The sequence below is a fragment of the Myxocyprinus asiaticus genome, chromosome 21, assembly GCF_019703515.2.
Source record: "Myxocyprinus asiaticus isolate MX2 ecotype Aquarium Trade chromosome 21, UBuf_Myxa_2, whole genome shotgun sequence".
NCBI classification, from domain to species: Eukaryota; Metazoa; Chordata; class Actinopteri; order Cypriniformes; family Catostomidae; genus Myxocyprinus; species Myxocyprinus asiaticus.
The window spans coordinates 15,339,319-15,356,684 of record NC_059364.1 but is presented as its reverse complement, the minus strand read 5'-3'; the positions used below and the strand labels follow the sequence as shown (position 1 = coordinate 15,356,684).

General features: G+C 37.3%; 1 protein-coding gene across 2 annotated transcripts in view; it reads left to right on the top strand.

Annotated features, from left to right (window-relative positions):
- The window catches only part of LOC127412386 (ADP-ribose glycohydrolase MACROD1-like), an 817,662-nt gene that overhangs the window by 40,581 nt on the left and 759,715 nt on the right, over window positions 1-17,366 (top strand). The window lies entirely within an intron of this gene.

Here is a 17,366-nt window from a genome sequence, read left to right as displayed (position 1 = left end):
AATTACATACTGTGATTTTGTTTTCCTTTAAGAAACAGCCATGAAATCCACTGAAACACCTGCAATGATTTTGTATTTATCTGCTTTGTACTCTTAATGGGCCAGTCCATGAAATCTCATTACACAAGCTGATTTCTTACTACCTCATTGTGAATTCATTTAAAGAGAAGATCTAGTATCTATTGACACTATACAGGGCTGTTCGCCCTAGCTGTGTTGTGAGTTAGTTGGTCATTTCCCATTATTAAAGTTATTGAACACATTTAAAAAAATGAATTTCCCATACTGATACTGACAGGACATAATAAAAGTTGTTTTAATTAGTACATAATTAAATATACTGTTGATTTACTTAGTGATGAATTTCTATATGTTTTGACTGGAGGTTTGTCTCTGTATCTGAATGTAACATCACATTGGTTAGAAATGAGAGAGAGATTATTATTTTATATAGATTATTGTTTATATAGAGTATTATTTTAGTTGGCACAAAAGATAACCTTACTAAGTAATATGTACTTAGTAAGTACTTAGTTACCCCTTATTTAAATCCTGACCCTTATGATATTTAGAATTGTTTTCTATGGTGTCAGCTTTTCTACAGGACTAGTTTATTCTCAGTCCGAATGTGTCAAATGCTGATGAATTAAAGCCCCCTTTTCTGTTTTAAAAATTTGAATTTTGGCTGGAGCTGCAGTGCAGCTGGACTCTTTGGCCTAAAGGGGGCACTGTGCATCCACGAGAAACCTGACACGCCTGCAACCCCAGAAAAACAGCTCCAACCTCTCATGCAAACCGCCAGTGCTCATCTCTGTTGTTTTGACCAAATCCACAGCGCTTGTTTGGATAGCTGCTTGTATTCCAAGGATGCTGCCGCGGTCGTGATGGATGTCTCTTGTCTTACTTTAGTCTCAGATTACTAAAATGAGGAGATGTAGCTCATCGTTTCTCCGAAGTGTAGACATGTAGTTGATTTTTTTGCTAACATAATATACAGTATATGTGTATGAGATTGCTGGTTTTGTGTTTGTTTAGAGGACCTTAAGGAGAGAAAAAGTGAGAGGTAGACTGTATAAACTGTTTTAAAGTAAAGAAAAACAGTCTGTCTTTTCAGATCTGTTCATTCTGAGAACAGGAAGAGAGAGAGAAGCGATGCAGAGCAGTGGTTCTCAGTGGATCACTACCAAAAAACGGGATGCAGTTCTGTCAGCCTGATCTCCTTATTAATCATAGATATTCATACATAACAATTTAGATAGACACTGAAACGGTCAGTGTGGATGTTTTGACAGCAATCGAAAACGTAAACGTTTTCACGTTCAGCTTTAGGCACTTAAAAATACAGTATTTAAGAGTCTTTTATATTATAAATATTTTATAGATATCTTAACCCCCTAACCCTAAACCTAACCATTTTACAACAATATGAAAAACATAACGGATAGTTAAATGTGCGGTGACGGTAATTTTAGTTACAATGTACTATTATATATATAGTTTTGGTAATCTCACCGCACAGAAATCCCACAGAATAAAAACTATTATAATGTCAAATTAGGTAAATGCGTCAACTAACTGTTAAATGATGGCTTTCAATATTAAATTAATCTTGTTGATTATAAATGCAATAAAATCAACCGATTCATTCAATTAATTCAGTATTCATAAAAAAAAATAAAAAAAATAAGGATATGTGAATGTAAGGGGGTTCAGTGGAAAGGAGGAGGCGAGAACCAGTTTGACGACTTAAATAATAATTTAATGAATGAAGTTAAGCAAAAACACACAACCGTAAACACAAACAGCACAGCTGCCTGTAATTCTCTCTCTCTTGAGCTGTCGTCCCCGGCCGCCTTTATCCCTCGCGCGCCCCATCAGGCTGATTGGGGACCGGGCGTGCGTCATTCCAGCCCGGCCCCGCCCTCCTCGGCTCTACAGTGAAATTTTTATGTCTTTAAAGTTTTCATATGTCAAATTATTTAGATGCCGTCAATGTTGTACGTTTCGGTGTCATTGCACGCGTAAGCAAATTATTACCTACGAATACTCAAGATTACATTACTTCTGATTGGGTCACGGACAGCAGGGAACAAACAGTGCTAAATAAATTAAAATGCAATTAACCATATAATCGTGCATAGGATAGCAAAATAAATAGGCTTATCAAGTTTTAAAAGGGAGTAGAAAAAACATCCAGTCAAACTCTTGCAGCAAATTCTGTCACATTGTGGAAGCCAAATTAGGTAGATGGCAGCTTAGACAGGTTGCATAATTTGCATTCATCCGTTAACTGTAATATTAATACATTCAATTTTTGATCCTGAAGCAAAACTAGATGATGACCACTGACTTGGAGAATAACTTGCCAAAACAGAACATCAATCAACACATGTAGCATCAGTGTGGTTTTCTTTGTGGCTTGGTGAGTGGGAAGAGGCACAAGCAAAGTGACAGCAAAAAATGTTATAAGAAGCAAAGAGAGTTGAATGCATTTAATGTCGTCTAAGAACAACCCATTCCTTTTCATGGAAATTCCTTTTCCCAGAAGTTCCTTCTGCCAGGCCACCTGCTGGCTATCCATTGTCTGTGCTGCTGCAGCTTTGCCCAGAAGTTCCCAAGATACGTCCATATCTTAATAATTTTTTTCTTCCTTTCCTGCCGTTTTGTCCATTTTCATGACTAATCACTAGGTATTTTGACATTTGCTAAAGCCTGGTCTTATAAGCTATCAACACTACACTCAGGAAAACCATGTGCCTTAGCAGAAATGCTTATTCGGTGCTTGGTAACATGCCCACGGTGGGAATATTTGCAGTAATAGCCCCTCTGAACATGTTCATAATGGGCACGTTCACTGCTCCACAAACACAGATTTCAGGAACCATGCTATTTTTGAAGGAGGTTGCTTGCGCAGTTGACGGCTCTCTTTATTTTCTCTTTTTGAAAAAGTCATGTCGGTTAATGCAGACCACCAATAGGCTTATCAGAGTTACGACTTCCAGTAATACCCCTAAGCTATAGTAGGATACAATTGGATTTTCTTTCTCGTTCTTAGTAAAGGACCTCGTCCACACTCATTTTTATAACAGTCAGTCATTCCTTTTGTGTGTGTTGCTTTGTAATCAGACTGAGAATATTTGATTGGTTCACCCTAACCCCAAACCCTCTTTTTTTTATTTTATTTTTTTTATATTGTTGCTCAGAGCCTTTTGCATAGTGAGCTATTCCTTCAAGGGTCTGCGATGAATTCTGGCATAAATGCAGTTAAAGTGAGCTTTAATTAACAGCCCATAATTATAAAACTCTCTGCATAGAGCAACACATCAGTGGGTGAAATCTAGACTTGATATTTAAATTGAAATGTGGCTGCACTTTCCTTGTGTTAGTGTGTAACTTTATCTGTGCTTCTCAGCACAATTGCAGATCAAATGGTGGTATGAGGAAATTGATTTTGATGGTGGTGTAGCTGTCTGCATGGAATTGAATGGATCTCTTCTTCATGCCCATTTAAACCAAGCTCTCGTTGTCCTTCATCTGTGTGCTTATGCTAGCTGAACACAGTTTGTTAGGAAATTAGTTTAAATTCACTTGACAGTCAGATTCTCATTGCACAACCACATCAGTAAACCCTACTTTTGCACACTGAAGTTTAATGTTGTCATGGGCAGATACAATTTTTAAAGCCTTTGTGTGATTTCTTCCTAATAATACTTTGTAATCAAATCCAGGAAGTATTATTTAAAAGCAAGATGGAAAGCAAGATTTCCTGATCTCTGCTTTAGGTAACTTTGGAGGAATGTTTAATGTAGTCTTGGATGTATGTTAAAAGCCTTTGAGTACTTCTAGCTTCAAATGCAAACCGAAGTTTTGAACTGAAGTTCAAGCTTTTTTTATCTGCTTTACAACAGTAAACAGAGTATTTATATATAATCTATAAAATATACAAATAAGCATGAGCTAGAGCTTAGAGGCCATGAAAAAGTATGTAGGTTACTTTGCACTTGATAAATTATTTCTTTTGTTTAATCCATTTTTTTAATCATGTTTTTGTGGCTAAGCCCTGGCTGAAACCTTACTGTGACAGATGTAAAAATGAAAACATTTTAAAAAAAAAAAAAGGAAACATCATTAGTGTATCAAAATCAAACCTTTAAAAGGAGAGTTCACCCAAAAATGATAATTCTCTCATCATTTACTCACCCCCATGCCATCCCAGATGTATATGACTTTATTTTGCTGAACACAAACAAAGATTTTTAGAAGAATATTTCAGCTCTGTAGGTCCATACAATGCAAGTGAATGGTGACCAGACCTTTCAAGCTCAAAAAATCATATAAAGGCAGCATAACAGTAATCCATATGACTCCAGTGGTTAAATCCATATTTTCAGAAGCAATATACTAGGTGTGGGTGAGAAACCTATTTTTTACTATGGCCACGTACACACTACAAAATTTCGGGAGTGACAACCGCAATTGAGAAGATTGACAAGTGATAACCATAGCAACGCTGCGGCGTCTCACACCTGTGAAACATGACTGCCACTAGTTTAACCCATTTTGTGTTCACTGTTTTTGAGCAAAGAGATTATCCACCACAGATGTATTATCATCTGAAAATGTTTCGTTATCCGCCATCGACAGAATCACTGTGCTTTATTTATGCCCATCTAAATGGCTGTTGTTAAACAGCTCGTGCACGTCCTGGACTGTAATGAACCGGTTACCCTGAGACCACCAGGCTGATGAGAGAAACTACAGACGAGAGAGACAGACTGGAATATATGAATGAATGAAGACATATACCTCTGTTTGTGTAATTTGCACCAGGAGAAGACGGACACATCTCACATGCGCCATTAATCACGTCATTAAAACTAGTTGTTTAGTTCGGTTCTGTACACACTACATGCATGGAATTTTTGAAAATGTGGTTGTCACTCCCGTATTTTATCGAACTGTGTGTGTTCAGAACAGGATTAAGCACTAAAAGGTGAACTGACAACCGTATTTATCTTCAGTGTGTATGTAGCCTATAAATCTCCACTTTCACTTTCACATTCTGTAAGTGAAAGTGGAGATTTATAATAAAACAATATTGAAATATTGATGTGTTTCTCACCCAAAATGATTGCATTGCTTCAGAACACAGATATTAAACCACTAGAGTCGAATGGATTACTCTTACTATGACTTTCTGTGCTTTTTGGAGCATTGTATGGACCTACTGTACAGAGAGCTGAGATATTCTTCTAGAAATCTTCGTTTGTGTTCTGTTGCATGTAGAATTAAAGTCATAAATACGTATCTGGGATGGCATGAGGGTGAGTAAATGATGAGAGAATTTTAATTTCTCGGTAAACTATCCCTTTAAGTATATCACCTTTAAGTGGCACAAAATACATGAACCTCATCTCCGTCAATAAAAGTTAATTATAAGGCTGTGACGAGGAGGAGGGCGGGCCCCCAATCTGACTAATCAGCCTAGGAGAGGGATAAAGGCAGCCGGGTGCGGCTGTTTGAGAGAGAGCCACACGCAGCTGCCTTGTGTGCATTCTCTCTCTCTCTCTCTCTCGAACTGCCGCACCTGGCTGCCTTTATCCCTCTCCTCGGCTGATTAGCCCGATTGGGGGCCGGGCATGCGTAGTCACGGCCCCGCCCTGCCCTCCTCTTCGTCACAAAGGCATTTCGTAAAAATACTGGATATGTAGAATAGTGTTAAACACACATTTTTATATATATTGTGTAGCAGAGAGAGAGAGAGAGAGAGAAAGAGAGAGCGCGAAAGAGCAGAGGTTGCCTTGGATACATTGAACAATGCCTATTTTGTGTAACACTATTCTACAGTTTATTGGCTTTCTCAACTGGCCCTTCATTGAACTCATGATAACACATGCCATGATATCTTTTCCAAGTGGTAATAGTGGGATTTTGCACTTGCAAGATCCAATAAATGATTTTCCTTAATTGCATCATTCCTATCACCTGGATTGATTGCATTCTTTTGAGTATTATTCACTTTCAGGTCTTTGTAAATCTGGTTGTCTAATTCCAATAATTGCCCTTATTTTAAATGACATGCTGCAGCTGACTTATTGAAGAACATTTGATCCATACCTATAGGTTATGTTCGGAATAATAAACTACCATACTGCTCCTATTATATCAATAGTTTGCAGTATACACAGTGTGTATATTTTGCACAGTATACAAATTTAGTTTGCATGGAATATCCCAAAATACAGTGTGCTCAACCTGACCTTTCATAACCTGAGACAAACAAACCGGAAGTAATATCAGCCACTATCAGCCAATTTTACTTGATTTTTATTTTATTTGTTTTATTTGTCATACTGTTGTTTGGAATGTTTATCATTGTGTAATGCGTGCTTGTTTCACATGTTATTTAAACCCTGTAAAGCCACATGAAAGAACTGTCAGAAAATTATATATTTTTATTTTTTTATTCTTTACTTTAAACTGTTTTTAGTACCATTTGACAAACTTTTGACAAAAATGTTGCAAATTTTTTTTATGTATCATATTTGATTCATTAGGCTTTTAAAGGTCATTATCCTCCTGAGGCCCGGCAATTAATTTTTGTAGGACATTTGTTATTTAAGTTTTTCTTAGCCCATACATGCTACAATGGTAAATCTTGGGATATTATTTAGCAGAGGACTCCCTGGGCTTTTCTCCTTCGTTTGAGAGTTTGGCCATGACAACTTCCTCTCTTTGGTCTATAAATATGGATTGAAATGTATCATAGTTCAATTCAGCACATAAAATACAATATGAATAAAATTTTATTTTTTTATACAATTTTTATCATATGTATTTTATGCACCAAACACTGTACTGACATTTAAAAAAAAAAAAGGGAAATTGTAATAAAAATTAACTTGGTCTCAGGAAATAAACTTGGTAAGATGACATCATAACAGCTTGTAATGTAAAATAATGAGATCTTTATAATGACAGAGCATGACAGCTGCATTTATAAAAATACACAGAAATATTAGTTCACACTTTAAATATATCTTATAAATGTATATGTTAGATGTTTCAAAGCTCTGTGATTTTTTTATTTTTTTATTTTTTTTATTTTTTTATTATTTATTTATTTTTTTTGTGGTGGGCATAAATGGAATGTAATGGTGATTGAGAGATATACCTCAAAAACCTGATGTATTACATTTGATACATGGATTTCTAAGGGGGGTTTTCAATAAAATAATAATATTCAACATTTTAACCAAACACAAGTTGTTATATTCAGCAAATACTCATTTTAAAATATTAGTAACAATATAATCATTACTGTCACTTTTACTTTATTAAAATAAGCTGTCATTTATCCCAACATAAGAGTAATTCTTCGCGCAAGTCCTCCGCCATTTTAAATAGATCGAGATAAACATTGAAACCACTTTTTTTTCCACAAATAACCACAAGATGGTAGAATAAACATGTGAAACTTACATACCATAGGTTGTTTGGCTCATCAGCATAAACAGAGGAGTCAAACTATGTGTATCATATATGATACAAATGGCTTTATAGGGTTAAAAAAAAAGTAGCCAGTATTTAGTGTTTATTACACAGTAAGCAATATACTAGTGTTCCATTATAGTATTATATAGTCTGTGTGCCCTACTAAAAATATATATCATTCGATAACGATATTTATCACAATATACATTTTACACCATTAACGGGGACGGAAATGCATTCCATATTTTTATTAGACCTCAAGAATGAATGTAAACATAACTTGTTTACAAGTAAACTCCACAGGGTAAACTACCTTTTAATTTGAAGATCAAGACTCGGTTTAGTATTTAATCCTACATAAGATGTGTTACCCCTTTTTGCCACAATTTCATCATCTTCAGCAGACATTTGACTCTCCTCGTGGTCATTAATTTTTAAGTTTCCGACAACGTTTTTCCTGGTTTTGGCCTGACACGTGTCAGCTACGTTACTCGAACATGACGTAATTTCTGTTGCCTAAAAGTCATTACGTCCGCTATCAAGAAATTAGTGGACATGATAGCGCTATGAATCATGAAAAAACTTTTTACTAAATAGTACATAAATAATTGTAATGGGATGATAGTTGTTGCCATTACTATGATAAAATGGCCAAATAAGTGACTTAAATGTAGCCTCATAAGCATCAAGGCCTGTCACCCTGTTGTTTTGTTGCCCTTTGATGGCACAGTCGGTGAGCTCAACCATTCGATTAAGGCTGCCAATTTGACTGGAACAAGTCTTTCCAGTGATTTGCAGTCAGGCTTTACTTCTGTTGTTTTCTTTTCGAGGTGAGACGGAGGAACTGTAAATCTAATAAGACTATTTAAGATCGGAGATCAGACTGCTGTCTGTTGGCCTGTTATTGTTCTTCAGCTTTAATGCAGTCTTCTCAAACCAGCAATGTTATTGATGATTTTTTTTGCCTTAATAAACCACTGTGGCTTACTTTTTTTCTTTTCTTTTTCTACACAGCCAGGCTGAGGCTGCTCTGAGGAGGCTCTGTGGTGGCTAGGGATGCACAGAGACCGATTCAAGTATAAATTTCCTAGTTTTAGGTATCTGCCAATACAGAGTACCGATGCTAGTAGGTTTGTGTTTGTGTGTATGCACATTTGAAATCTTGATGTAGCCAATGTTAGTGTTTTCAGTAATTAAAAATTACAATTCATGCACAGAAAGTGCAACTACTTCATAGTCAATTTACTCATACTCAGAAACATTAAATGATAATACTGAGTATAATACAAGTATTTACCCCCCATTATCAGCCCAATAAAAGTACTACAAAGTAGCAGTGGTGCATCCCTAGTGCCGGCTCCAAATTCTGTGTAAAGATGCAGCATAGACCATTTCAAGACGGTTTAAGGAAGTGACGTCTTTTTGTTCCTTGAACATTTCTTACTAGTTGTTGAACTTACTCTGCGTTCCAAACGGTATAACAGACCCTCCGAAGGTCACTTTTTTTTTTTTTCTGAATTTCCAATAAAAATTGCTTAAAAGGTGAGTTCTGAATGACCCTTATTTTTGAGCACCACACCTTTTTAGCCTTTCAAATCTCTCACAGTGGATAGAAAAGTCTTCGAAGGGAATAGGGCATAGGGATGATCACTTCTGAATGGAACGCACTCTCATTCAAAACAACAGCGGGAGGGGCTTCATTCGTAGTGACTTTAACACAATTACCGTTACTAACGTTAACACAATTAAAATGTGGACCATGTTGTTCAGTGACTGGATGCTCCTTGGATCCCTGGAACTAACGGATATTAAAGTGTTTAGATCTCCTTTAAAGCAATGACAAATGGATGCTTGAACTGCTTCAGTGAAGCGAGACGGCTGGATGGATACGTGCAGAAACTGTAGTACACATCTCTTGTAGGTGAACAAAATTTTTGCCAAATAATTGTAAGTTTGAGAGGTAGAGCTCTAAAAGTGACTATCACACCCGTTATAATGAATTAAGCTCCGCAAGTCATTTACTTTTACATTTTAGTCATTTAGCAGATGCTTTAATCCAGAAAAAAGAGACAAGAAAAGTATTTTTATCATAAAAAAATAAATCCTTACCTTGTCGGTAGGTCACGCAGACTGCTTTATTGAATGGCTTCATTGATTATAACAGGAGCGATCCAATAGTCCGACCTTGCCGCTGGCTACAATACAAGTGTACACCGAAATAAGAAAAAGGTGATGACTAAGTCTCATAAAGTTGTATCTATAAACAAAAGACCAAAACAATGTGTGAATTCATTTTTAATGAGAATGTTGTAAATCATACTTTATTTGAAATGTTTTTTTTTTCCATTTAGAACAATTTTAATATGAAAAAGAAGCTAGCAGTACCACAGAAGGCAAGATTCTGTCTTAAATGTGACATTCCATTGTTTCATATGTAGAGCACACTGAGCACTAATTTGCTTTATATTTTTATTCATCATTGCAATATCATTTTCACAATTGTAATTACTACATGAATGCATTTATGCAGCCGTTGTACAGCATTACACAGTCTGTAAAAGCACATTTTTGTGCTACAAATTCAGATTCAGTTTCAGCTTCTGCGCTAATGTCAATTTCTTAAAGGGTATCAGCCAGTCATTATTGCAAAATAAACCCTGTCAGGGTAATCAGGATCCCAACATGAATCAAGTATTCTAAAGAGCTGTGTAATAATGAACCATGAGCATTGGTGTTGTGTAACTTAACAGTTAATTAGGATACCAGATTCATCGATTGCACAACATATTGGTATCTTCATTACTGATACTAACTTTTCTGGAATATTTTTTTAGCTGGAAGCTATTTTATCTTCATTGCTAAAATGGAATGTCACAGCGATAATTATCTCCAGACATCTCCTGAGTTAAACATGCCACGAAACATCAGACGCTTCATTCTTAACAACTTAACAGATACTCTCATATGTCTCGTCTCTAATGAAACGGCAAGCAGACTTGCACATTCCTTAACGCATGCTCTTTCTCTCTCTCCCTTTCTCTATCTCTCTTCAGCTTTTTCGACAATACTTCCGGCAAGCAGGTGTTGATTGATTTGAAAGAATATAATTTGCTGTTTTAATGTGAGAGTGAAAAAAGGAGAGAAAAAAGAAAAACAGGTCTCTGGCATTTTTGTCATTTGATGGGGTTTATTTCATCATGACTTCTGTTACTCTGACAAACAGGAAGACAAGGTGTCTATGCCTTGTAGGGAAAATGTATTTATAGTGCTATTCTCAGAACTGCACCAGCAGTCACAGCATACAGCAGAAGGAAAAACAGCTAGAACAGCAGATGAGTGAAACCGAGACAATGTTTTCAATCTGAAGTACTTAATTGCACGTTTGTCATGTTCACATGCAGCCCACTGAGCAGACCGCTGTCGACTGTTGTGGTGCGTAAAACACTGTTTAACGGGCACACAGCCCCAATGCAGTCACAGCCCCAATGTGAAATGGAACTAAAAGTGCGGTCACTCTAAACAGAATACGATGTGCTGCTCTGCCTCTGTTTTAAGTAAATAATCAATTATAAAAAATAAAAAAATTTCAATATGTTAAAATATATTACCTGCTCCAATTTCCTGCAACACTATAAGGGGCTGTTCACACCCAACAAATTGTTTGTGACTGTTTTGCGCTAGATGCATTCTGAGATGATATTCTTCTCGCCACAACTGTACAGAGCGGTTATCTGAGTTTCCATAGACTTTGTCATTACGAACCAGTCTGGCCATTCTCTGTTGACCTCTCTCATCAACAAGGCGTTTCCGTCTGCAGAACTGCCACTCACTGGAAGTTTTTTGTTTTTGGCACCATTCAGAGTAAATTCTAGAGACTGTTGTGCATGAAAATCCCAGGAGATCAGCAGTTACAGAAATACTCAAACCAGCCCATCTGGTACCAACAATCATGCCACGGTCCAAATCACTGAGCTACATTTTTTCCCCATTCTGATGGTTGAAGTGAACATTAATTGAAGCTCCTGACCCATATCTGCATGATTTTATGTACCGCACTGCTGCAACACGATTGGCTGATTAGATAATCGCATGGCTTATTGTTGGTTCCAGACGGGCTGGTTTGAGTGTTTCTGTAACTGTCGATCTCCTGGGATTTTCATGCACAACAGTCTCTAGAATTTACTTTGAATGGTGCCAAAAACAGAAAACATCCAGCCAGCGGCAGATCTGTGGGATGGAAATGCCTTGTTGATGAGAGAGGTCAACAGAGAATGTCCAGACTGGTTCAAACCGACAAAGTGTACGGTAACTCATATAACCGCTCTGTACGATTGTGGTGAGAAGAATAGCTTCTCAGAATGCTGTTCTGAGATGCAGGTTGGCGCTGTTTTGGCGGCATGAGGGGGACCTACACAAAGTTAAGAAGGTGGTTTTAAGGTTGTGGCTGATCGGTGTTAGTGTTTTTTTCACGTTTTCGTTTATTGCCTTAATGAAACATCAACAGAATATGGGAAATGGCATGTCGTTACTCACAGCAGATAAAACCAAACCCGAAACAATGTAGCAAGGTGCAGAGAAGTTGAAATAATGCTCACAGAACGACATTAGGTTGGCTCTCACCTGTTTACACAGACATGCTGTGTGTGCACATGCACACTGTCGCTTGGGGCTGCCCGAGTCCCTGCCTGAAGGAAAGACGCTGCAGGCAGTTAGAGATTCTCATCCGCAAGCACATAACCCGTAACAAGTTATCTGTGAAAATATCGGTGGTAATTCCATCATCAGTGCGATAATAAAATGTGATTTTCGTGGTTATAGGCCAATAATATAACGGCCGCTGATACCGTGCCCCTACTCCACACTGCTCTTTACAAGGAACCTTGCTCAAAGCACTCTCTGCTCGCATCCATGCGGTAGCAGCTCCTGCAGAATGAGCCCTGAATGTGAGCTTCTGCGTGATGACAGTGGCCGAAGGGCTGCCGAGAGGACGGTTTAATTGAAAGCGAAGCTGTGATGCATTGGTAGTGAATAGACGGCAACGTAAGAGCAAGAAATAGGGAAAAAAAATCCTCTGAGTAATTTACACTGGCTAAGAGCAGGCCCCATCACCAAGAGCCTCTGTCACATTGCCTTTCTTGGAGCATCAGTTACTGACGAAGGGGAAAACATGGAATAATTGCTCACGGTCGCCTCTGTTTTTTAAATACCTTCACCTACCATAAGTGCAGAGTTCTAAGGACAGTTGGGGAGACTGAAATGTTTAGGGGACAGTAAAGGGGACATACGAAGAGGATAAGAGAGCCCGGATGATAAGTTTGTTTTGGCCAAGGCCAAAGTGGCCAGAGAACATTGAGCATATCCAGCGCTGTAGACCTGTCCCAGGAAGCCTCACTGGAAAAGGCAGATATTCTATGTAAACATGCATTCCCTGCTTTTATTGTGTTTTGAATGTTGGACCCAAGAATGGGGATGCCGGTGTGCTGGTGTCCCCACCAGGCTTCTTAACGAGTTTAACCAGCAAGACTCCTTTGGTCAACCCAACATTGTCTCATGACAATAATTTGTTAGAGATGGAAAAATCATAAGATATCGTGAAACTTGGCTTGTTCGAGAAGGTATGACTTTTATTTCCATAGAAACCAACCAATCAACAAACAGAATCGATACAATGAAGGCATAAACTTTTTGCTAGCATGCTAAATTTGGTTTCTCATTCCATATTTACACTATTTATGCAATACAAATGACTGATGTATATAAATAACCTGTAACACAAAACTTTTTTTCTTTTGTTGTACACAACTTATTGGGTTTGGGTAAGGGATACAAATTCTAAGGTTAGTTTTAGGTTTTGGTTGATGATTAATAAAGGAAACATCGTAATTAAGTTGTTCGTTAGTTAATTTAGTTTTATCTATTGGAGTTTGTCTACATTTCTTATGATTGTGCCATCTTGTTCAATTAGGCCTATTACGACTTGTCATGAGATCGGGTTGGTCTACCAGCTCCACCAGAAATACCTTGCTGGTTGACCAACTTCACCAGTTTTTCTGTTGAAAATCATGCCTTTGCTTTTCTACCAGCTAGACCAAGGGTCGGGAACCTTTTATCATTTAGGAGCTAATTTAAAAATAATTTGGTTAATGCATTTTTGAAAGAGCCATACAACAAATGAATAATTTACTATTTTCAAAAACAACGTTTTTCAATAAAATAAAATGTTTATATTGCCCATAGACTACTCAAAAACAAACAAATATGCAAAAATTAATAGGTAACATGTTGCAATATGGAATTGAGTACACGTGTTTGTGCGGGTCTCCATAAAATGACTTCATTTTACAATTGTTCATGAAAAATTTAACTTCCCTTTTGGGCTGGGTGATATGTAAAAAAATATTTTTATGATAATCGCATTTAAAATATTGCGATATCCGATTATATTGTCAACCCCCAAGGTCGGTGAATAGTTTTGCTTGATTGATTTTGCTTTTAAAAATTAAATTAATTTATTGAAACACGAAAAACTTAAAAGACATTTCTAAATTCAAATTGCACTTTAAATGAAATTAAAAAAGCAATTAAAATAACGCAGTGATTAAAGAAACATATATAACCACCTCCCCAAATACAAACATTTACCATCTCCAACAGCCCCATTTGCCATCACGCAAGCATCAGTCAACTACACCAGGTGAAAAATTACTAATAGCATTAAGAACAAAAGACAGTTATAAATGTAAAGATAATTATAATAATCATCATAATAAATAAGCCTAATAAATTCCTTTGTGTTCCCAAAAAATGCTGCCAAATGTGTTCTTATCGAATGTGTTTGTATTGCGTTTTGGTAATACAGTTTATGCTGCCTAAAGAAAATAAAATAAAACTCAATTTTAGGTTCAAGGTGAACTTGTCTTGTATTACTTTATGATTTAATCACTTTCGTCTTTGTTTCTTTAATACAAAGATACCTGAATATATTACTGAACCTGCAGAGTTGCGTTCACAATGTGTAAGAGCAAACTGCTCTGTGGAAATAAAGCGAAACTCACAGTACCTCACGAGATGATCGGAGATCATGTGCAGCATTCTCATAGACAACATTATTCTTCCAAACAGTTTTCAGTTGAATGAAACGGAGAAAAAGGACTGATAACTCTTTACATTCGCTTGCTCCATGAGACAGGGTCCCGCTGCACGCCTCTGAACAAACAGCCAATCAGACATGAGCATTGACGGCTTTTCTTTTGTGTGTTCTTAAAAATATAATAAAGTGTGTTTCTTCAAGCACGTCTTTTTGACTAACAGCATTTCTTGTCATGTGTCACTCCAAGATGTCTTACAGGTCACCCACCTGTTGCGGGTAGATGAGCAAAATTACTTGTGCATGAAATACATTTGGAAGAGGAGCTTACGAACTGGATTGAGCCTCTTCGCAGTTTGCGGGTGCTATATCACACCCTGGGTGCACATAAAAAATAACGAACGTTCATAAAATTGCTCGTAGAAAATGCTCTTAACAGCTAAAATCAATAGTTACTGGGAAACGAGGCCCAGAACTCTATGAATGTGCGTGTCTTGGAGAAGCGCTTTCATTGCACTCGTGAACAACAGAGCTCACTGCGCACATATATCAAATCAGACGTGCATCGGCAGCTTTTCTTTCATCTGTTCTTCAAAATATAATCACGTTTCATCAAACACGCACCTTTGTGTCTAATTTCTTGTAATATATCACTCCGAGAAGTCTTAAAGGTCGCTTTCCACAGTGGCTGGTACATCAGCAAAATACTCGGCATGAAAAATCCACATTTGGCGGGTGTTCATTTCAAACCTTGTTCACTAGGAGTAGCTGTATGACAAATTCGGAAGAAAGGAAATCAAAACTGTCATTGACTTCAAGCTTTGCAATCGCACCCACACTTTCTGTTGGAAAATTATCTCTACAAATGTTAAATGTTCACGTGTTGGTGAATGGTGAGATACCCGGCGAGCCACTTGATTTTTAACAAAGAGTCACTTGTGGCTCACGAGCCATAGGTTCGGGGTCATGAACCTATGGCTCGCGATCCACAAGTGGCTCCATGTTGGTCTTAGCTGGTCTTTTCAGTAGGGTTTGTGTTTTGTCAATGAAAGGTTTTGATTTTTTTTTCTTTATTTTTGATTCATGGATAGCTTCATGGTTCATTAATTAAATTGGAACCAGATTGTTATTTTTTTTTATACAATACATCTTTTCAAGAATGGGTCAAGAACTCCAACTTTCAACCACACTAAGGGACTTTTTATGGAGACACATTGTCTACACACATTACGGAACTTTTTTGTCATATACTTTTCACATTGTCTCTCTGCTCCAAAGCAAGCAAAGAAAACAATCCTTTTGAGAATTGGAACCCGAAATGCTGTAAAAAGTTTCAGCAAAATGACATTTTCCCAAACTTGCCAGAATTAGACTTACTGAGGAAACTCATCCCTTCCTTACGTGCTGGAAGAGAGGTGCGTCAGCTATCTGTAAGGGTTTGTAATGCTGAGTGCATGGCAGAGAGGATTTCTGAATGGAATTGACTGACATCTTCATGCTGTCTCGTCTCCAGAGTCTCATCAATGTCAGGCACAGCAGCAGACCTGCCTGTCATCTCCGATACAGAAGCTGTCATGGCTGAAAATCAAGTACTTGGCCCAGGCCGGCACTTAGCCCTGCAGAGGTGTTAAAAAAGCACCTGCTAAACAAAATGGAGGATGACTGTAAGTCAGAAGCAGGCAGGATCGCTCCCTATAGACCATCAGTCTTTCAGTTATAACATTCAAATCTCACAAACTCTTCCAGCTGCTATTTTAATTACGGTGTTCTGCTGTGCATTTTTAACATGTATGAACAGACTTCAGTCACTGTTTGCCAAGGGAATTATAGATACAGTGAGAATTCCTTAAGTTTTTTTGTGGTGATGTCTTCCTTTTGATTGAGAGGTTGTTTTGAGATTTTGGGACAAGGCAGCTAGTATTGTGGTGAGAATAATTAATTCTTTTTAGGCCAAATCAATACATTTTCAGTTGAAAATGCATTTGGTTGAAAATGCAAATACAGTGTTGGGAGCTGGTATAATATAGCCAATGTATGCATACCTATAATGTGCATATTATTGGATAATACTGTGTCAGTCATTTGTTTATAGAGATCTTTGATAGTTACCATAAAAAGCTTACAGTTAGGATAATGAACTATTATTTTCCAGAACAATTCTTTATCAGGATTAGGCTGTTATTAGTAATAAAGGAAATTATTTGTTGAAAATGAGTGTCTTTTATCATATTTTGGTTTGCACCATTTGATAAAAATGTGGTAAAATCACTAACACATGTTGTGGCTTAATGCTTTAACAACTATCTCGTTTGATTTTGCATCAGGTTTTTACTTCTGTGGTGAATACATTGAATGTTTGGCTTTTCTTGCTACATCGCATTATTTAGTAGAAGATAGCCATCTGACATCAGAGCCCTCAAACACAGGCTAACACCAGGTCACATCACTGTATACCTATGCACTGAACCTACTCTGATTAATATCAGGCAAGTGATTCATCATGCAGCCTTTACTTCTCTCCTCGCACAAGGGCATCATAGAAGTCTCTGACAGCCAAGGCAGGTAAGGCAGGAAAATCAACATGCCCCTCTTTGAGCAACCGTTTCTAAAGATGAAGATGAGATTTCCACTTATCTATTCATATATTCCTTGTCAGGCCTTAATAAATGCAGCTTCTTTTACCATCTTTTTTTCTCGAGGAACACTGCCTGTCTGTTCGTATGACTCCAGTTTTGGTGGGTGTTAGAAGGGGCGTGAAGGATGCGCTTGTAGCTTTACTATTTGG